Source organism: Bos indicus, chromosome 2, assembly GCF_029378745.1.
Source record: "Bos indicus isolate NIAB-ARS_2022 breed Sahiwal x Tharparkar chromosome 2, NIAB-ARS_B.indTharparkar_mat_pri_1.0, whole genome shotgun sequence".
Classification (NCBI taxonomy): Eukaryota; Metazoa; Chordata; class Mammalia; order Artiodactyla; family Bovidae; genus Bos; species Bos indicus.
Window position 1 is genome coordinate 88823019 of NC_091761.1, and position 23010 is coordinate 88846028.

A 23010-nucleotide genomic window follows, 5' to 3' on the forward strand; every position below is an offset into this window, starting at 1 on the left:
CTCTGGGCCAGAATACTGAAGTGGGTAGCCTTTTCCTTCTCCAGGGGATCTTCCCAACCCAGGTATCAAACCCAGGTCTCCTACATTGCAGGTGGATTCTTTATCAGCTGAACCACAAGGGACACCTCCTAATAAGTAAGATTTTCTGTTGTGACCAATCTATCTCCCTATGAAGGAGCACTCCTCTCTTTTACCACAAGAAAAAGCAAAACACATAAATCCCATTGATCCGATTTTGAATTGTGTGCTTGAAGGTCTAAGATACGCCTTATGTGACCCTGCTCCAGAGTTGATTACACAGAAAAGAGCCCTGTGTGCCTGTGTATGTGTTTCTTTGGAAGAATAGTGTGGCTGTCCATCTCATCTAAATACATTGTACAACACCTTTCTCAGCTGGACCAGCCCATGCTCCACTGTGCACACTCCCCTCCGGCACCACCACCGCCCCCCGCCCCCACCTCAAGCTGTTGCTACAATTAAATTTTGTAGTCTCTGGCACATTGTGGAAGGGAAGACATAGGTCAAAGCATGTGGTCATGAGAAATAAAGCAAAGAGAAACCAAAACTTGTTGCTTCTCATTGCTCATAATCAGAAAACAATTTCATGTCATGAGAGAGAGATGCATGGAAAGCACCTCTGGCCCCCAGGCGAGGGACCTTGTTGAGGTCACCTAGTCCGTCAGCACTCCTTCCTGACTCACAGGGCAGAACTCTTAACATGATATCCTAGAAGGTTAAAATCTGCCCAGTTAAAATCGGTAAACATCTACAGAGAAAGATGTCACAACTACCCTCAGTAACTAATTAGGATGATTAAGAGTGGATATATGTATAACTGATTCACTTTGTTATACACCTGAAACTTATGCCACATTGTAAATCAAATATACTCCAATAAATTTTTTAAAGAATAAGAAATCAATTAAATGTAGTTTATACATTAAAAACAAAGATGATTAACCTGGGGCTCAGTGACCACCATTCTTGAAACTTTCAAGGCTTTCTTGCTTCAGTTTTAAATGGTTTTCTTTCCATAGTGGACAGGACAGTTTATCACCATCCTTTGTCTGATTCAGTGATATTCAATTGACCACTAGATTTATGACTGAATAAACCAGTCCATTCATACATCTACTTTTGTTTACCTTTATTCCTCTCTGTGGTACCTGTCTGTATCTTCCCCAATTTGGTTCCCACTTTAGTTGTGGAAATTAAATATAAAGATGATAGGATGGTTTCCATGTGCCTCCATGTGATTCTCCCACGTACTCAGCTTTGAAAACACAATGCTCACTCAGAACCAGCTCTTTACTTGTCCATTCAGGTTTCTGTAGGGTATTAGGATATTCATACCTAAGTCATTAAGATGGAGAAATCTTTTTAATCCAAAAATATGAATGCTGAAAGTTTCAGGAAGGCCAGTTCAGAAAATGGTTTGACTAAAATATTAGTTAGGGTTCTGACTTGGCTGCTGTGATATACACCAGACTGCAGCAACTTAAAAACTTGCAAGTTGATCTCTGCCTATGAACAGTCTAAGTGTACAGGCTAATGTAGAGGCCCCACAGTGATAGGGACCAGTCTTATTATATTGTAGCACTACCATGCTGTCTTCATGGCTTCCGTTTCAAGATCTCATACACCAGCCAGCTAGAAGAAGGGTACAAGGGGAAGTGGAAAGCACCAGTCTTTCTTCTTAAGAGTACAGCCAAGAAGTTGTGCTTGGGTATCCCTTCTTTTCACATCCTGTTGGCCAGAATGTAGCTACATGAACACACTGAGCTGCAAGGGAGGCTGGCAAGTCTGTCTATGAACTGGAGGGTCATGTTCCCAAGTAAGACTGCAAAGTTCTATTACTGGAGGAAGACAGAAAGATGGATTTGGAAGACAACAGTTAGCTCTGCACCTGGCTTGGTAGGGCTAGCCTAGAGAAGCGTGTTTCAGATGGAGAACCATGACTTCACTAGGAAACTTGTAAGCCGCAGAGATGATACCTAAGGATATGAAGAAGGAGAGAGTCTTGCTGGGTGTAGAAGCTGAGACTCCTGGATAAGCTTGGTGTTGCAGCCTTGTGGGTTTCAGGCCTGGAGTTCAACAATAAGGCATACCTCTCCTGCCACTGGGAGAGAAATTGAAGCTTAATTCCAGAAATGTCTTTTACTACTGTACGACTGAATTAAAATAGATTTTCTAGGAGAAGTTTCCAGGCTAAATAGGTTCAATACAAAGCCAAGACCCCACATAGTTCCATTACAGTGATTTCAGGCTATAAAAACCATGCTGCCCTCTTGCCCCTAGGTCCAGATCATTCTCTGAACAGGGCAGTAACATGTATTTGAGCCCTGTCATGATAAAAATAAAATTTTTTAAAATGCTAGGAAGTGAAAAAATTTGAGTTTAACAATTGTAGTACTGCTACCACCCCATTGTAAGGTCTGCATTCTTTAAGGATGTTCTAGGAAAATAATGGTGAAAAAAATACTCATGATTACAGTGCTATACATACTCCATCTGGGACTTGCATGTCATATTTGTTTACTTGATTAGCCAGGCGCTTTTTCCTGTTAGTGTCCACATTCATCTTTTCCAGATATAACCCTGGTTTTCATCTCATCCTGACAAGACCAACCTGGATTTTGACAGTCACACTGATTTTTATCTATTTAAACTGCTAGAAGCCAAATCTGATTTTGTCCCTGGCTTTTGTTATTGAGAAAAGTAATAAAAAACCAAGGCAGAATTAGATCAGGAGCATCCATTATTTTAACCAGGAACAAAAAAGAAATATAATGCTCTAAGTATTGGATTCATTTGAGTATATAGGGGATGTTAAGAATTCCATTTAAGTGTGTTTTTCAGCTGATCTTGTATTTGATATGCAAAATCAACATTCTCATTGCCTATTGTAGAAATAATAATCAGGTAATAATAAAAACTCATTTGCTGAGTGTTCAATTTATATCTTCCCAGCACCAATTTCTGTGGTCAAAGTTTAAGCCTTGACTTGGTGGCACCCAAACTGTATGGCTGCTACACAACAGAGGAAAGGATACTTGGGAGCTTTGGAAGAAAGAAAAGCAATCGGTTTCTGCTTCAGTACCATTATTCCTGTCTGTAGACTGTGCATTCTCAACAGGGGATGCATTTCCCTCATGGGGGTGAAAACTGGTGCTTGAGGGTATAAGTGGCAGAGTGAGAGAGCTGTGATACGGGATAGACAGACAGATGCTACCATGCCAGCCTTGAAGGTGGGGGGAGGGGGCATGAGCTATGGAATGTGGAGAGACTCCAGAATCTGGAAAAGCAAGGGAACAGAGCCTCCTCTACAGCTACCGAACTGTAAGGTAATAAATGTGTGCTGTTTGAAGCCCCTTAGTTTGTGCTCCTTTGTTCCAGCTGCAGTAGAAAATGAATGCACTCAGTTTTCTCTCCTGTTCACAGAGAAGAATAGAATGATGCATGTCACAGGTTTGTTGTAAACATTAAAGAAAATAATCTGTGAGTGGTACGTAGCATAAGGAACATAGTGACCCACTCAAGCCTTGACAGTGCTCGTACGGGCAACGTTTGTGCCCTCGGTGTACTTTCCCATGCCGAGGTTGCTGAGAGGTTTCTTTCTCTGATTATTTCTGATTATTCTGTTTATTTCTCTGATTATTTTGACAACAGTCAGACCTTCAACTGACTCTATCACTTTAAAGGGGCTTTGTAGATATCTCCTCAGATTTGTCAAGTATTGATTTTATTTTTAAAAATTTTATTCAAGTATAGTTGATTTACGATGTTAATTTCTACTGAACAGCAAAATGACTCAGTTATGCATATGTACATTCTTTTTCATATTTCTTTTCATTTTGGTTTATCACAGGACATTGGATATAGTTCCCTGTGTATATAGTAGGACCTTGTTGTTTATCCATGATATATATACTTTCAGTTTGCGTCTGCTAACCACAAACTTCCAATTCGCCCCTCATCCTCACCCTGTCCTCCCCTCACCCCACCTCCCCACCACAACCCACAAGTCTGCTTCCTGAGTCAGTTTCTGTTTCAGAGATATGTTCAGTTGTGTCGTATTTTAGATTCCACGTATATGTCATATCAGATGGTATTTGTCTTTCTCTTTCTGACTTACTTCACTTGGTATGATAATCTCTAGTTGCACCCATGTTACTGTAAATGGCATTACCTTCTTTTTTATGGCTGAGTAGTATTTCATTTTATATAGGTACCACATCTTCTTTATCCATTGATCTGCTGATGGACATTTAGATTGTTCCTATGTCTTGGCTCTTGTAAATAGTGCTGCTGTGAACATGGGGAGGGGGTGCATGTATCTTTTTGAATTATAGTTTTGTCTGGGAATATGCCAAAGAGTGAGATTGCTGGATCATATGGCAACTCTATTTTTAGTTTTTTGCGGAACCTCCATACCGTTTTCCAATTTACATTCTCACCAACAGAGTAAAAGAGTTCCCTTTTCTCCACACCCTCTCCAACTTTTATTATTTGTAGACTTTTTAATGGTGGCCATTCTGACTGATGTGAAGTAGTACCTCGTAATTTTGATCTGCATTTCTCTAATAATTGGCAATAATGAGCATCTTTTCATATGCCTGTTTGCCATCTATAGGTCTTCTTTGAAGAAGTGTCTGTTGAAGTCTTCTGCCCATTTTTTGATCAGATTGTTTCTTTGTTATTAAGTTATATGAGCTGTTTGTATATTTTGAAAATTAAGCCCTTGCCAGTTGCATAATTTGCAACTATTTTCTACCAGCTTATAGATTGTTTTTTTTGCTTTGTTTATGGCTTCCTTTGCTGTACGGAAGCTTGTAAGTTTGATTCAGTTCAGTTCAGTTCAGTCGCTCAGTCATGTCCGACTCTTTGCGACCCCATGAATTGCAGCACGCCAGGCCTCCCTGTCCATCATTAACTCCCCAAGTTCACTCAAATTCATGTGCATTGAGTCGGTGATGCCATCCAGCCCTCTCATCTTCTGTTGTCCCCTTCTCCTGCCCCCAATCCCTCCCAGCATCAGAGTCTTTTCCAATGAGTCAACTCTTAGCATGAGGTGGCCAAAGTACTGGAGTTTCAGCTTTAGCATCATTCCTTCCAAAGAAGACCCAGGACTGATCTCCTTTAGAATGGACTGGTTGGATCTCCTTGCAGTCCAAGGGACTCTCAAGAATTTTCTCCAACACCACAGTTCAAAAGCATCAATTCTTTGGCACTCAGCTTTCTTCACAGTCCAACTCTCACATCCATACATGACCACTGGAAAAACCATAGCCTTCACTAGACGGACCTTTGTTGGCAAAGTGATGTCTCTGCTTTTCAATATGCTGTCTAGGTTGGTCATAACTTTCCTTCCAAGGAGTAAGCATCTTTTAATTTCATGGCTACAATCACCATCTGCAGTGATCTTGGAGCCCCCAAAATAAAGTCTGACACTGTTTCCACTGTTTCCCCATCTATTTGCCATGAAGGGATGGGACTGGATGCCATGATCTTAGTTTTCTGAATGTTGAGCTTTAAACCAACTTTTTCACTTTCCTCTTTCACTTTCATCAAGAGGCTTTTTAGTTCCTGTTCACTTTCTGCCGTAAGGGTGGTGTCATCTGCATATCTGAGGTTATTGATATTTCTCCCGGCAATCTTGATTCTAGTTTGTGCTTATTCCAGCCCAACATTTCTCATGATGTACTCTGCATAAAAGTTAAATAAGCAGGGTGACAATATACAGCCTTGATGTACTCCTTTTCCTATTTGGAACCAGTCTGTTGTTCTGTGTCCAGTTCTAACTGTTGCTTCCTGACCTGCATATAGGTTTCTCAAGAGGCAGGTCAGGTGGTCTGGTATTCCCATCTCTTTCAGAATTTTCCACAGTTTATTGTGATCTACACAGTCAAAGGCTTTGGCATAGTCAGTAAAGCAGAAATAGATGTTTTTCTGGAACTCTCTTGCTTTTTCCATGATCGAGAGGATGTTGGCAATTTGATCTCTGGTTCCTCTGCCTTTTCTAAAACCAGCTTGATCCATTTATATTTGCTTTTGTTATATTGCCTTCGGAGACTGACCTAAGATAACCATGATGTATTGATTTTATTTCAACTGGGGGATGTTCTTTTCAACATGTTTTGAGTATCACTAACTCTTAGGTCCTTCCTTCAAGTAGTTCTACCCCCATTGTTTTCCCCTCTTCTGATCTGTTTGAAGCTTTGGTGGTGTGGTGGAGAAAGAAACTCCCAGCAGTGGTAGTGAGGAGAAAAGGGCCAGCTGCCAAGCACCCTGGTGAGGGAGGGTGAGTCCCAAGTGGGCTGCCATTCCAGAAAGACACTCCAACTTAGAGCCTGACTGTGCTGAGAACAATGAACTTGGATTGTTTTCTTTTTTTAACTTAAGGACTCTGTGTGTGTGTGTGTGTGTGTGTGTGTGTTCATTCTTGTTTTGCTGTTTTTTTTTTTTAATGACTGACAAAATCCCACTGAAATGACACTCCTCACAATGTAGCATTCACTGACTTGCTTCATTAAGTCAGTTGGGTCGAGCCTAGTGTGAATGAAATGAAGGCCACAGGTTTTTCTCTCTTTGTTGAGTCAGTTGTTTTCACAGAGAACAGCTTTTGCATTATCACAGGAAAAGAAACCAGTGGAACTGTATCCCTACTACTTAAGTGCTAAAACTATGTACGTTTACATGTGGTTATCTTTGAGTCTTTGCAGCATCATGGAGAAGGCGATGGCACCCCACTCCAGTCTGGTGGGCTGCAGTCCATGTGGTCGCACAGAGTCGGACACGACTGAAGCGACTTAGCAGCGGCAGCAGCAGCATCATTGTAAAATAAATATTACTACTCTCACTTCTTGCTGAAGAAGGGGGTGTATCTTCACAATATCACTATGAAATAAATAAACAGATGTCATGACCCCCGTTTCCAGCGGAGGCCCCAGGGGTCCGGGGATGGCAACTGTGCTGGCTTGACTGGGACAGCGATGTGACCCTCTGTGTGGGCTGCTGCTAGCCGGTTGCCTAGGCAGGCCCTTTCCATTGAGGCCTTGTTTCAAAACCTAATTTTTAGTCTTGCTGGTCCATACACTGGACTTTTTCTGTGAGCTCAGAGATACTCAGATTCTCTAGTGATATTCTTGGGCTAACATAGTTTTTCTATGGATGATGGATCAACCAGAAAGCTTATGTCTTTATTAATATGGCATTTCTTCTTTCTAAGGACCAGGAAAGACATCCTCTTTCCAAAATCAAGGGCTCACAGACTTCTCTTGCCCTTCATTCCAGTCTGATCCCCTCAGTGCCCCTGAATTCTTCCTGAAATATGCATCCGGCCATTTCACTCCCTTGAAGGACCACTCAGGGACACCTTGCTCCCCTCAGGTTAAAGCTGAAGCTCCATTACTTGAGTCACAAACCTTTCTCTCTTTGGAGTCATCTCTTCTCTCTTCACTCAGTTTTAGGGATATTGAACACCCCCATCAGCCCTGAATCTTTTTTGCATCTGTGCTTTGGTTTATTCTGGTCACTTTGCTAAGATCATAGTCTTCCTAGTTTTTTCCTCTTCACTGTAACCCATTTATCTGTCTATTTCAGGGCACAGCTTAGACCTAGCATCCATCTGGAAGCCTCCCCTGATCCTCCTAATCTCAGTTATTTGCTCCCACCCTCAAGTCAAAGTCATCTAATAAAACTTGTGTTTCCTCTATAATAGTTTGTGTTGAATTGTGTCCTGTTTATCTATCTGGTAACCCTCACCAGAATCAAAGTTCTCTGAGGCTGGGTCCATCTTTCATTCACTATTACTTTTCTACCTCGTACTTGTCACAGCCTTCATATTCAGGAAGTGCTTAATAAAGTTTTCTTGAATGAATAGAGAATGAAAGACCTCTGTTGAAGCCTTTGCCTTGCCACTTTCTAGTGTGTGACTTTTGCTTTATATGTAGGAAACTGTAGGCCCTCAGTTTCCTCATTTATGAAAAGAGAAATTTCATTGAGATGATATGAAATTCTTTCCAATCATGAACATGTTGGGATTCTAATGCAACTCGTTAGCCATCCAGAAGCTATAAATCAGTAGTCAGTCACATCTTGCAAATGATAAGTTGGGAGCATTGCCACAGAATTCATTTCTTGAACATGGATTGATTATTTCACTTCATCCACTTATATGTATATTAATGGTCATTAGATTCATACCTGTTCTTGTGTTGATTTTTCTGTCCTTAACTCAAGGGCTTATTTTCTGCTGGATTACTCTCTGCATCTACACTGATAGAAACATCTGAAAGGAGCCTTTTAAGCCTGAGAAAATGATAAATTCTGTTTATGTCCACTGTTTTGTTCTTATGTCCACTAATTTTTTACCTAGAGGGGCTTAATGAAATCTTTTACTGTACTAATAATTTCAAGTGAAGGTAATTAAACAAGCCATTATATGAGAACAGCACTATCAAATAAGAAAAAGATCTGCAAGTTTTGCTGAATTTTTTTTTTTTTTTTTTTGGTGAACTTGAGTTGGTAATGGACATAATACCATATATTAACAATGTGGAATATTTGATATGAAAATGAAAGGGAAAAAGAGAACTACCAACATGCCAGCTATAAGAATATGAATATGAAATGTTAATCATTGCAGTGACTCACACATGATGTCTGCTGGGTTATCCCTTATGAGGGAATCCATGTCAAACTACAAGATTGCATCTGAGCTTAAAGATTTTGGAGGCTGCTTCCATGTACATTCTTAGTGCTTATTATCATAGGAATCAGAATCTTACCATGTCTCAAGTACATCTTGCTACTAAATTAAACATGTTTAGGTATTTCATTAATATTTATGTGTAGTAATCTGAAGTAGTAATTTACTAAGAGTTTCTATAGGTGCAATTGCTAAGTTGCTTCAGTCGTGTCTGACTCTGTGTGACCCCAGAGACGGCAGCCCACCAGACTCCCCCGCCCCTGGGATTCTCCAGGCAGGAACACTGGAGTGGGTTGCCATTTCCTTCTCCAATGCGTGAAAGTGAAAAGGGAAAGTGAAGTTGCTCAGTTGTGTCCGACTCCTAGCGACCCCATGGACTGCAGCCTACCAGGCTCCTCTGTCCATGGGATTTTCCAGGCAAGAGTACTGGAGTGGGGTGCCATTGCCTTCTCTGTAGGTGCAATTAATTTTTCCTAAAATTTGCTCTCTGTTTCCTGGTAATTATGACTAACTCAAGACTTAAAAGCTGAATTTCAAAATTCTTTCTTTTTTTTTTTTCTGAGTGTGCAGCACGAACCTTGCTCCCGCTGACCTGGGCCGCGCCCTGCTCACCCCTCAAAATTATTTCTTAACCTTACTACGAAGCCTTGCTCATTTCAATGTTATTAAAATGATACACCTAATGGGTTAAGACAGCAATAACATAAGTATTCTAGGTAAACTCACTATAAATATATTTTATTTTCTGTTTTTAACTGAAAGTTATCTTGTCCAATACAGAATTTCTTTTATCTTTGGACAAAACTGTATATGGCTAGTTTATAGGGTAATTACCATCAGGGTTCTTTTCCTCTTTCTTTTCCTCTTACTTTTATATATTGTTGCTTATGTAGCAATCCATGATGATCTCTGACCTTGTGGCTCAGCAAAGCCTGCTTCCAGGTCAGCTGGCCATGACCTTGTTTGGACAGAGCACAGTCTTTTAGCAGCACATCAGGAAAACACCAAAGACAAATGCATTTGTTGTTCCTCTACTTACAAGTTACTCTAAATCACAACCAGTGAAAATGATTTAATGACTCATATACTTGGTACAAAAACCTTGATGAAAATCTATGTTTTTAAGAAAGTAAGAGTGTATCTTTATTTCATGTGGAAAATTGTGGTGGTTTATTTGAAACAGTTTTTGCATTTTATTATAGATTACTTAAATTACTTTTCAAAAAGTAGGCTAGAAAAATTAACAAAGTAGTGCTCATATTTACATGTCCTACACTCCAATACTTTGGCCACCTCTTGCAAAGAGTTGAATCATTGGAAAAGACCCTGATACTGGGAGGGATTGGGGGCAGGAGGAGAAGGGGACGACAGAGGATGAGATGGCTGGATGGCATCACCGACTCAATGTTTATGAGTTTGGGTGAACTCCAGGAGTTGGTGATGGACAATGAGGCCTGGCGTGCTGCGATTCATGGGGTTGCAAAGAGTCAGACACAACTAAGCAACTGAACTGAACTGTTGAAAGTGAATTCCAATTTTTATGCAAAACATAGGGTATATGGCTAAATAAAATATAGTTTAAATCTTGAAAGTTACTCATCATTTTGATGATCAATTGAATATTCTAAATTTGGCCATATTCTTTTAAAATGTTAATTATTTCCATGACTAATGTCAGTGATTCTTAATGGTGGGTGGTGAGGGTCTATTTTGTTTTATTATTATTATTTTTAATGAGTGATATGGGTTTTTAATTTTTAATTAATTTATTTATTTCATTATTGGCTGCACTGGCTCTTCTGTGCTGCCTGTGGGCTTTCTCTAGTTCTGGCAAGCAGGGCTACTCTCCGGTTGCAATGCACAGGCTTCTTACTGCAGTGGCTTCTCTTGTTGCAAAGCACAGGCTTTAGAGCATGCAGGCTTCAGTAGTTGAAGTGCATGGGCTCAGTATTGCGGTTCCTGGGCCCTAGAGCATGGGCTCAGTAGATGTGACTCGCAGGTTTATTTGCACCACAGCATGTGAAGTCTTCCCAGACCAGGGATCGAACCTGTGTCCCCTGCACCGGCAGGTGGATTCTTTACCACTGGACCACCAGGGAAGTTCAGGACTGTTTTATAAACAATGTAGTATGCTGTCTTGTAGCTCTGATTTTTTAGATTACTTAATTTGAAATTTCAAATAGCATTATAGGAAAATAAGAAAGGTTTTCATTATCAGAAGATTGAGAAACCTGTTTTAACTAATCTGCAGTTAAGAAAAAGTTGGTCCATGGCAGTATTTTTGATGGAGAATAAACAGAAGGAAATGAGTTGTTCCCATGGAGCAGGAATCCAGACATTCTATGAGAGTCAGAAGTGTGAATAGCCAAAAATGCAGGGAAGGACATGTTTGGAGAAGTTAAAAGGAAGAAGGAAAGAATACAGTGCCCAGAACAGTTCTTTGCACATAGCAAGCACTCAATAAATAGTTCTGAGCAAATAAATGAACTTAGACTGCGCAACCATATGAAGCAGGCGTCTAATTTACTTCTGATATCGAGTACAGAAGTGACACAAAGGTAGTTAGTAGGGGTGTGGAGAGACTTAAGCTCTTTGGGCATCACTAGAAGTCTTATTCATGTTTAAATGAAGACAAATCTTAGATACCAGTTTACCTAACTGACATTTTCATCGTTAGAAAGGTGAAGAAGGGCTTCCCTGGTGGCTCAGTGGTAAAGAATCTGCCTGCCAATGCAGGAGATCTGGGTTCAGTCCCTGATCCAGGAAGATCCCACATGCCACAGAGCAACTAAGCTTGTGCACCACTGTCGAGCCTGTGCTCTAGAGCCCAAGAGCCACGACCACTGACGTCTGCTCAGTCTAGAGCCCGTGCTCCGCAACAGGAGAAGCCGTCGCGATGAGAAGCCCATGCGCCACAACCAGAGGGAGCCCCCACTCTCTGCAACTAGAGAAAAGCCTGTGTGGCAATGAAGACCCAGCACAGTCAAAAATAAATGCAAATTTTAAAAAGAAAAGAAAGGTAAAGAAGATGAAGGAAATGTCTATTTGGGGATCAAATTTTAACCAAGAAGAGATTTATTGGTGAAATAGAAGTGGAAAGAATGTGTGTCCATTTATTCAACAGATATTCAGTGGGCATCTGCTGCTTTCAGGCACTCGGAAGACAGTGGCCATGATGTCATCTTGCTTTTGTGATAACCAGGGAGCAGGTGACATGCTGTGGACTTCAGGAGGGAAATTTCAAATAGTCAAAGAAGTAGATGTGCTTCTATAGTCTGAGACTCCAAAAGAGAAGATGACAAAGGAAATGAGAAACCCAACCCTTAAATTCAGATTAGGGCCCTTTCTATGTGCTCCCGAAACTCCTGAAAACCCCTTGACAAGTCCAGTGTCAGGCTCAATCAGAATTCCCCTGCACTCATCTCTACTCTGAAGGTTTATGCTCTAAGAACTTCCCTGGTGGCTCAGATGGTAAAGAATCTGCCTGCAATGCGAGAGACCTGGGTTCGATCCCTGGGTTTGGAAGGTCCCCTGAAGAAGGAAAAGGCTATCCACTCCAGTATTCTTGCCTGGAGAATCCCATGGACAGAGGAGCCTGGTGGGCTACAGTCCATGGGGTTGCAAAGAGTTGGACGCGACTGAGCAACTGGAACCAGAGATCAAATTGCCAACATCCGCTGGATCATAGAAAAAGCAAGAGAGTTCCAGAGAAACATCTATTTCTGCTTTATTGACTATGCCAAAGCCTTTGACTGTGTGGATCACAATAAACTGTGGAAAATTCTTCAAGAGATGGGAATACCAGACCACCTGATCTGCCTCTTGAGAAATTTGTATGCAGGTCAGGAAGCAACAGTTAGAACTAGACATGGAACAACAGACTGGTTCCAAATAGGAAAAGGAGTACATCAAGACTGTATATTGTCACCCTGCTTATTTAACTTATATGCAGAGTACATCATGAGAAACGCTGGACTGGAAGAAACACAAGCTGGAATCAAGATTGCCGGGAGAAATATCAATAACCTCAGATATGCAGATGACACCACCCTTATGGCAGAAAGTGAAGAGGAACTAAAAAGCCTCTTGATGAAAGTGAAAGAGGAGTGAAAAAGTTGGCTTAAAGCTCAACATTCAGAAAATGAAGATCATGGCATCTGATCCCATCACTTCATGGGAAATAGATGGGGAACAGTGGAAACAGTGTCAGACTTTATTTTTTTGGGCTCCAAAATCACTGCAGATGGTGATTGCAGCTATGAAATTAAAAGATGCTTACTCCTTGGAAGGAAAGTTATGACCAACCTAGATAGCATATTCAAAAGCAGAGACATTACTTTGCCAACAAAGGTCCGTCTAGTCAAGGCTATGGTTTTTCCTTTGGTCGTGTATGGATGTGAGAGTTGGACTGTGAAGAAGGCTGAGTGCCGAAGAATTGATGCTTTTGAACTGTGGTGTTGGAGAAGACTCTTGAGAGTCCCTTGGACTGCAAGGACATCCAGCCAGTCCATTCTGAAGGAGATCAGCCCTGGGATTTCTTTGGAAGGAATGATGCTAAAGCTGAAACTCCAGTACTTTGGCCACCTCATGCGAAGAGTTGACTCATTGGAAAAGACTCTGATGCTGGGAGGGATTGGGGGCAGAAGGAGAAGGGGACGACAGAGGATGAGATGGCTGGATGGCATCACTGACTCGATGGATGTGAGTCTGGATGAACTCCGGGAGTTGGTGATGGACAGGGAGGCCTGGCGTGCTGCGATTCATGGGGTCGCAAAGAGTAGGACACGACTGAGCAACTGAACTGAACTGAACTGAACTGAGCCACTAAAAGTGAAACACTTTCACTTTAAGCTTTAAGACAGCAGGGTTGCATCTCTCACACTTATCTTTGTATCCTAGCAAATAGGACAGTACCTGGCACAAAGCTGACACTCACACACCCACATATACTCACACCCACATATACTCACACCCACAATTCATTATATATGTAATGAAGTAAGCAGTAAACAATAATGAAATGCTGATAATATAATCATGAATATTTTTCCAGATTATCAAAGATAATGTACACCTTCACACACACATTCCAAGTCTAACAGTTCAGTTTTTTGAATGATTAGAATTAAAGGGTTAAAAGTTCTAACTAATGAGGAAAAGAAATGGCTGCGGCTATAAAGGGCATGCTCAAAGTAACTCACAATATAAAAGACCATTTCAAGAAGAATGCAGGGAGAGGCAAATAACACAGAACAAATACCAAAGAGAGAGATAATCCCATTAGAATAGTGTCAGGAAGCCTAAAGTCCAGAGTGAGCTGAAGTATGTAAAACATTCTAAAAACAACAAAAGAGACTTAAAAGGCTGGCAAGGAACAATGCTACAGAAAATGACGGTGACAAAATAAGCCAAACATAGAAAACTGGAATGCTTGTGATGTTCAGTACTATGCCCATTTTTGCTAATGACATAGTTATTATTTCTGTCAAGACTGGGATACTATTTTTATTGTTTTTGTTTGTTTGTTTGTTTTTGGTAGACTTTCGTTTTACTTTTGAAGAAAAAAAGAACAAGAAATGGATAGGACCTCTGATGAGAAAAACAAAAGGCTATTCATCTCTTCCTATTTTTGCCTTTTAATCAAGGATCATGATTTCTCACCTGGTAAGACAGAACAAAATGTAAAGAAGAGGGAATTGAGGCCCACAGCCGTGAAACACCAGATCCTTAGCTATTTGGTGTGGATCGGGGTCTCCTGGCCCAGGCTGTAGCCTGAGAACACTCACGCCTGTAACTGTTCCACTCCAGCCAGCCATCTTGGAGGCATTTGTGAATGGAAAGCCCCCCAAGTGCCTGGTGATTGACAAAAAATAGAAAATATGAAATCCCAGGAAAATTCAAAAATTTATTCTGAAACTTTTGAGAACACTCAGAAAAGAAAGAGATAACTATTAGGCACCAAGAAGAAGTCAAACAGGACTAAATGATTTTCCTGTTCACTAGAGTAACTAGAATGCAAGATGAAGAAAATGTGGTAGATATGGTGTATATGGATTTCATCCAGGCAGTTTTCACAACATCTCAAGATCCTATTATGAATTTAATGAGAACTATGAACTGAATAACAGAATAGTCAAGTGGATTCACAGCTAGGTTTGCATAACCAAGCCCAAGAAGTGCTAAAGAATGGGTCCATGTGATCCAAGGGTGATCTATTGACATCTACTTGTGTTATTTTCTAGATCCTTTATCAATGACTTGAATGACGATTACTCTGATAAAAATAATAGAAATAAGAACCATCTGTTAAACTCTTCTGTTACTCTGTATGTATTCATTTATGTAAAACAATAGTCCTATATAGTTGAGATTTTTATCTCCACTTTACAAATAAGCAGCACAGAGGGTTGAAGTAACTTCCTCAAGGTCACAGAGCTTATAGGTGGCAGAACTGAGATTCAAGCCCAGACTGTTTACTTAATGGCATAAGTTATATGAATTATATCCATCAATATGTGGATGACCAAAGTGAAATGTGAGGCTTCGCAGGTGGCTCAGTGGTAAAGAATCCACTTGCCAACACAGGAGACATGGGTTCGATCCCTTGGTCGGGAAGATCCTCTAGAGAAGGAAATGGCAACCCATTCCAGTATTCTTCCCAGGGAAATCCCACAGACAGAGGAGCCTTGCAAGCTGCTGTCCATGGGATCGCAAAAAGAGTTGGACACAGCTTAGCAACTATAAATAAACAACAACAAAGTGAAATGTACAGGTATGTAAAGTTAGAGCTTTGGTGCCCCCACCCCCAAAATAATAATAGAATGGAAAAATTAGCCCAGTGAATAAAGATAAAATTAATTTGAGCCAAATGTAAACTCATACACTCAAGTTCCAAATAAATCAACTGCAAAAGTAAAGATTGGAAAGATAGGACTTACAGCAAATCAGAAAGTCTTGGGAGTTTCATTTAATATTGGCTCACTATGACCAATGAATAGTGTGATTGTCAACAAAATGCAATCTTAGAGCAAAATTTAAATCATTGTTCTTTTTCCCATTAATAATTTTCTACCCCATTTGACTTTTTTTTTAACCAAGTCAACTTTCCATTTTTGATTCTAGTTCTAGGGAATACTAAGGTTTTTCAATTTAGTGGAATGAACCCACTAAATAATTTTTAAATGAGTCCCTTTATTTGCGTTGAACCAAAACAATGGCAGCAGACTAGTGGAATAAGCAGAAGCTTGGCAGTCAATCCCGGAGTTTGAGTCCCCTTCTTGCTATTAACTGGCTCTGGGACCTTGGCCTTAAAGTTTCAATGCCTAGTTTCCCTCATCTAGAAGATGGCAACAATAACACCTTCCTTGCAGGAACATCCTGAGGACTCAGGAAGTAGACATAAAGAGAAAATTATACGGCATGGTGTTTCTTCACTATTGTAGCCCCAAACAAGTAGGCTGGTGCCTGACACAGAAGGTTCTAGGCAGTGTTTTCTAAGTGAATACCTAATGAATGAATATGTTCAGTAAAGGATGAAAGTGAAAGTCATTAAGTCGTGTCCGACTCTTTGTGACCCCATGGACCATGCAGTCCATGGAATTCTCCAGGCCAGAATACTGGAGTGGGTAGCCTGTCCCTTCTCCAGGGGTTCTTTCCAACCCAGGGATCAAACCTCCTGTATTGCAGGCAGATTCTTTACCAGCTGAGCCACAAGGGAAGCCCAAGAATACTGGGGTGGGTAGCCTATCCCTTCTCCAGGGGATCTTCCAGACCCAGGAATTAAACCCCCGTCTCCTGCATTGCAGGCAGTTTCTTTACCAACTGAGCTATCGGAATAGCAGTGTTATCATGAGAAGTCTTTGTAAAGCAACAGACTGATTTTTCACAGGTTTGAAGAAGGGGAATGCTTTGTCATAGCTAAATTTATTTTTTCCCATTATACAGCATAGCTTCAGGATTTTTTAAAAACTAAAGTAAAACTATGACCTTTAGGTCATCTTTGTAGTGTTTCCTCAATTCTTACCCCATTTCTTCCCTGAGAAAAATGGGGTAAGGACTTCCATTCCTCTCATTTTGTCTAGTGAGATATTATTTGAAAGCTTGAAATGAAAAATGAAACCAAGTTAAGTCTGGCTGATAGCCATTCAGAAATAGATTTTTTTTTTCTAAGTAGATTAATTTTCAGAGACATTTTCCTCTTTAAGACTTCCTCATTTTTAAAAGAAGCATTTAGTAAAACAACAGGAATATGTTTCCAGTGTCTAATTATCTCTTTTTCAAGGCTGAATTTGGTAAAGTACATAGTATTAGCCGTTGGTCATCTCCCAGGTAAAAAATAAAACCAAATGAAATCTTTAATATAATTTATGACTTTCTTTCCTAGAGCTAAGTGAAACTTGGCTTCATAGCTTTTGTTTGTTTGCAGGCCTTTCGTGTTAGTCAGATTAAAACTAATGTTTTTACAAAACTGTAAGGACAAAGAATCAAGTTGAACTGGTTTAAAAAAACAACAAAACTCCAGTGTTTAATTCAGCATTTCAAGAATAGCAGAGAAAATAGAGTCTGGTTTCTGACAGTGGGGTGGGATGTGGAGTTGGGGTGGGGTGGGAATGAGAAAGAACTCTCCCAGTTGCTAAAAGGAAAACGAAACAAGGATGTTATCTCTTCGCTGTTACGAACAGGACAAGCGTATAATTGAAACCAAAGCACATAACACCTTTTCACATACTGCCTTCTGATGTCATCTAATTACTTACTGCCTGCTAATCTTATCTCCTTCAGAAGCCTATCTTAAAATTACGCTGAGTTACCATTAGCTAAACACATCTCATCTAGCCAAGACACATAAATGGACTCCCAGTAAATATTTTGTTGAGTTTTGTGGACTGCGCAGGTGGGTTTTCTTTCTGGCCTCATGCATGGCTGACTCGTTCATGCCAGAGAGGTTTTGGTTTTGCTCTTTCTCTTACCTGAAATGCCATTCACATCATTGGCAGTACTGCCTCAAAGCAGTGCAAAAGAGCGCCTCCTCTCCCCTGATTAACCCACCTAAACTGAAGCCATCTCACCCACCGAGAAGCCTGTTTTATAAACATGGTTGTAGTCATTTCAGAATGATTTAAGATTCTAATTCCTCTTGGCTCTGGCATCACTCATACCCCTACAATATACACACCTCAGGAATAGGCATTGAGTCTTATTTCCCACAGCAATACACACAGGCACACCCCTACACATGCAGTGTCCACCCATGGAAGGCACACTCAGAGGACGTGTTCTACAGCAGGGTAATGAAATGTTTAACATTAGTGAAAAAAGCCAGACAGCCCTGATTGTTTGTCTCTATCATCTGCCAAGAATGGGTATAAATGGAATCAAGGCTGTGAGAGATGGATATTTTTCATCAGATAAGTTATCAAAACCTAATACATTTACACCTCAAAATTGCTTTAAAGTAGATTGGATGACTAACAGAAAGTCTTTCAAAGGGAAGTAATATATGGTATTATATTTATTTGAGAGACCTGTACAATATTTGAACTACTGTACAAAAACCAGTTTTGAATCATTCAGTCTTTAGAAAAATGATTTGGAAGAGATTAAACTATATATCGCTGTGGCTTATAGACAGTCATAAGCATTTGGTACCTTCCAAACTTCACCCAGTGTGAGTTGAGCCACAGGGCAGGCTGAGACTCAGAGCAAGGTGTATGCTTTCAGGCCTTTGATTGCTGTACACTAAAGAAATAAGCAGACAGTTTGTGAGAAGGTTTACAAAGAACCCATAGTGTGCATAAGGGTATCAACAGCAACGAAAATCCATACGTATAGGTGGAGTTAGAGAGTATTTAATGGTGAGGTTAGTGGTTAAATGTGTTTAGCATTGGGCTAGAAACCACTCTTTTTTCCTCATATTCCATAGAAAAGATACATTTTCAGACAGAGCTTTGATGGAGGTGAACGGGAGGGCTAGTCTAGCTACCTGATTATCCTGCATACAAGTCTCTGAGTTAAGAAAATAAGTAGGAGATGTTGGGAAAGTTACCTGGTTAAAGACATGGGATACGTGGGGTCCAATATGGGAAGATATAGAGGGCTTCAGTGTCCATGACTGGCTGGGACACTGCTGGGTTGGAGATAAGAGGGGAGAAGGAGAAGGAGTGGATTGGAGGGTGTGTAAGTGAGGTGGCTAGAGTGGCATTTGACACCGCTTGTTTCAATGGTGACAACACTCGTTTTAAGTGATTCCCCAATACTTGATGTTGAAACCTGGGGAGTAAATCATTGCAACCAAGAAAAGAAAAATAAAAGTGAGAAGACATTTATTCCTCTTTTTCCACATGTCTTTATTGAACATTTCAAAGGTCAAGGACACTCTCCTAAGTACTTTGGAAAAGAGAAAGGAGAAATTGAATTGGTCAGAGACAGGCTTTTTAAAAGGAAGGGATTCTTTCTGTAATTCACTTTTTAAAAGTACTTATTAATTTTCCCAAAACAGCATATATTTCAGTTGGCAAATTTTTATTTTTTATTATAGCTAGAAATTGAAATAAAATTTGCTAAGGCAGTGAATATGATGTCTAGAATTTTGAACCTATCAGTCAAAATGAGTTTTATTATCTGTGATTGCATTAGAATAAATTCAAGGACATTAAAATTATGTTAATTCTCTCTTTTATCCATATTGATACAATTACCTAAAATCAGCATGTATCAAAGGAGATTTCATAATTTTTAAGCTCTTCTGTTATTAGCTCTAAGACTTTATTTGAACTTTATCCTTTCCGTGTTATAGCTGCTCATTGCCCTCTGAAGACAAGTACCTTGAAGGTCAACTTGGTCACTAGAGCACTGACCACACCTGCCAACATAGGGCAGGAAAGTGTGATCTGGCATGGGTTTCTGAGTCATTCTACAAAGAAGAGGTGTTATAGTCTTGGATTTACTTTTGCTTGTGCTGAAATTTTAAGAACATGATAAACAAATGGCTCTGTGGACACCGAGCCCTGGGAGTCTCTCAGGATGCTGCAGTCAGGCCTCAGCCTTGTGCTGCCACCCACAGCTCCCTCTAATTGCCCTTTGCCTCATTTAAAGTGGCAGCATCCATGGTGAGGAAAGGGTATATCTACATGAGGGCAACTTGTGGTCAGAAGATTGTGTTTCAAGGATCAGCTCCATCACTGGCCAGATGCATGACCATAGCCTTTTATGGCGTAGTTTTTCACCTGCAAAGTGAAGATGGAGGAAAGCAACCACATATGCTTTGGAGGAATTGATGAGATTATTTATCTATTTAGATTTATTTTATAATGCATAATGTGCCCCAAGCACTGTTTTAATCACTTGAAAAATATGAACTCATTTCATCTTCATTACTACACTCTGAGGTAGTTACTATAAATAGCCTCAGTTTACTGATGAGGAAATGAAGGTGTAGAGAGGTTGAGTAACTTACCTAGGTCCCCAAACCAGTAAGAGGCAGAGTTGAGATTCAAACTTGGTAAATTGCAGTTACTTATTTTCTATCATAAGAAGATAAAGAAGAATCTGAATAGCAGAAAATTGGCAGTGTTTCCTCTTTGTGATCATTTAGGGGACCCTGATTCTGTGGCAAATAGATGGGGGAAATGGAAACAGTGACAGACTGTATTTTCTTTGGCTCCAAAATCACTGTGGATGGTGACTGCAGCCATGAAATTAAAAGATGCTTGTTCCTTGGAGGAAAAGCTATGACAAACCTAGACAGCATATTAAAAAGCAGAGACTTCACTTTGCCAATACAAAGCTAAATCAAAGCTATGGTTTTTCCAGTAGTCATTAAATGAGGCTGAGCACCAAAGAATTGATGGTTTCAAACTATGGTGCTGAAGAAGACTCTTGGGAATCCCTTGGACAGCAAGGGGAGATCAAACCAGTCAATCCTAAAGGAAATCAACCCTGAATATTCATTAGAAGAACTGATGCTGATGCTGAAGCTGAAGCTCCAATGCTTTGACCACCTGATTCGAAGAGCTGACTCACTGGAAAAGACCCTGATGCTGGGAAAGATTGAAGGTGGGAGGAAAAGGGGGACGACAGAGGATGAGATGGTTGGATGGCATCATTGACTCAATGGACATGAGTTTGAGCAAATTCCTGGGGATGGTGAAGGCCTGGGAAGCCTGGTCTGCTACACCTCATGGGGTCATGAAGAGTTGGACATGACTGAGCGACTGAACAACAAACACCAAAGATACTGTGTGTCTGGTGACTATGGCACCATAATTAATGCAGACACCCCTGCCACAGGGCTGGCTATGAAGCTCTCTGGCTGACTGCCTGGGAGTAGTTAGTGAGACGATGGGGACAAAGAGAGGCCTGAACCTAAGGAGAAATAGTGCCTTTCTCAGAATGTGTTGAATTTACGAGGGATTTTTCTTTCTTTCTTTCTTTCTTTTTTTAAATATCAAACCAGCAAACAAACATGTATAAGACTACGGTGCCTGTAGGTGGCACAGGCCTGACAGGCAAGAAAGCCTTCTCTCTTCTGAGTTCCAATGGTTATCCCCACCCCCAAGCTCCTCACACTGGCTTTTCATTGGTAAAATCCACTTTAAAAAACTTCATTCCTATGGGTGAGAGCATCACCCCAAATAAAATGTATATACCCCTGGACACAGTAGTACCTTATTCATTGGGTGTAAGATTAGCTGGCAGTTGCCTCCAGTTAGGTCTGGAGCCAGGAACAGGTTTTAGAACAGGGAGGAGGTGCAGGGCGAGGAATGTTTGCTGATTGATTGACCTGCCTATCCTGGTGTCACAGAAAGATTAGAAGCCCTTAACTGACTCACATTCTCAGAAACTGACCTTTGGAAGGATGACTGCGGTCCCGCCCGCACTGTCTCTGAGTCTCTGGGGCAGTCGATGTAAAAGTTCCAAGTTCAATCTTACAGCTCTGCCTTCCCCAAGTGGGGAAGAACAAAAAACTGAGCATTCGCTAACAGAGGCCTGAAAGCCAGAGCACGGGGCAGTTTTACGTAAAGGAAACAAGCATTTTCGCAGAAGGTGAGTCCCTCCAAGCCTCAGATGTCCTCAGCCACCATCCCACCCCTGGTTATCTTGCCACCACACTCAGGATCCTGCTACTTATCCCAGTCTCCGACTCCACCTGAGTCACACTGTTAAGATGATTGGACACAGTAAAAGCAAGTTGCTAAAGGTGGTCAGTTCAGGGGAAAGGCTTATCTGTCTGTTGAGAAAGGCAGCCAAGCCGGGCATGGGAAGCCCTGATTTGGACGCCTTACCAAGTGAGTTGAGGTGGATTTTGTGAGAAAGGCTTAGGAGCAATGGTACTGGGTTGGGGAAGGAGGCATGAGAGGGTCCGGCTGCCTCTAGTTCTCTTCTGCCTCAGTTCTCTAGCATTTCTCTCCCAGCAGATGCCATCATAGCCTGTTTTGATTCAGTCGGTGCCAGGGGCAAACGTTTCAAGGAAGAAGATGGGACCTGACTTTCTCCGCTACTTTGAGAAAACCATTCAGTGTTTACTGGGAGGGTGCTGACTTAATGAAGCAGGAATATTGTGAGTTCCTTAGAAGAAAGGTTTTTGAAACCAGAATACGCTCTGGAGAGATGGTGGCTTTCTTTACCAGATGTTTATTCCGTGACAAATGAGACCACTTCCCTGAACTGGCGGTGAAGGTAGAGCTTTGTTTGCCAGGTTTTGTTAGTACTTTTCTTTGCCAGGCCAGAGCTATAATGCAGAACCGCAGTGCGTGTTTTCTTTGGAGATGGGTATCAGTGTTTCCCTTCAAGATTTGCTGTAAAAACAAGCCGACTTCCAGCCCACCCCCTCTGCAAGTCTGCCCCTAACCCTCTAATGAGACTGGCTAGCTGGGTTGATCGCAACCCCAGTGGTGCTCTGCCCCAAACCTTAAGCCAGTTCAATTCCAGGTCTAATTTCCTGAGTCCACATGCTGCTTTCCTCCCCCACCTCCTCTTTTCTGTATTTTTGCTTGTATATCTATCTCTGTCACATGGTTTAAGCTCCTTTGGGGGCAGGTATTTTTTTAGGGCTCCAGAATCACTGCAGATGGTGATTGCAGCCATGAAATTAAAAGACGCTTGCTCCTTGGAAGGAAAGTTATGACCAACCTAGACAGCATATTAAAAGCAGAGACATTACTTTGTCCACAATAGTCCATCTAGTCAAGGCTATGGTTCTTCTAGTGGTCATATATGGATGTGAGAGTTGGACTATAAAGAAAGCTGAGTGCCGAAGAATGGATGCTTTTGAACTGTGGTGTTGGAGAATACTCTCGAGA

The 23010-nt window shown here is 41.0% G+C and overlaps 1 protein-coding gene across 7 annotated transcripts in view; it reads left to right on the top strand.

The window, feature by feature from the left end:
• The window catches only part of SPATS2L (spermatogenesis associated serine rich 2 like), a 191302-nt gene that overhangs the window by 55474 nt on the left and 112818 nt on the right, over positions 1-23010 (top strand). The window contains exon 1 of one of the 7 annotated variants that reach the window (XM_019974583.2): positions 21549-21754. The exons of the other annotated variants lie outside the window; for them this stretch is intronic. The gene's annotated coding sequence lies outside the window, so the exon portion shown is untranslated. Of the gene's footprint in view, positions 1-21548; positions 21755-23010 lie in introns of those variants that run through there. 7 annotated transcript variants of the gene reach the window in all.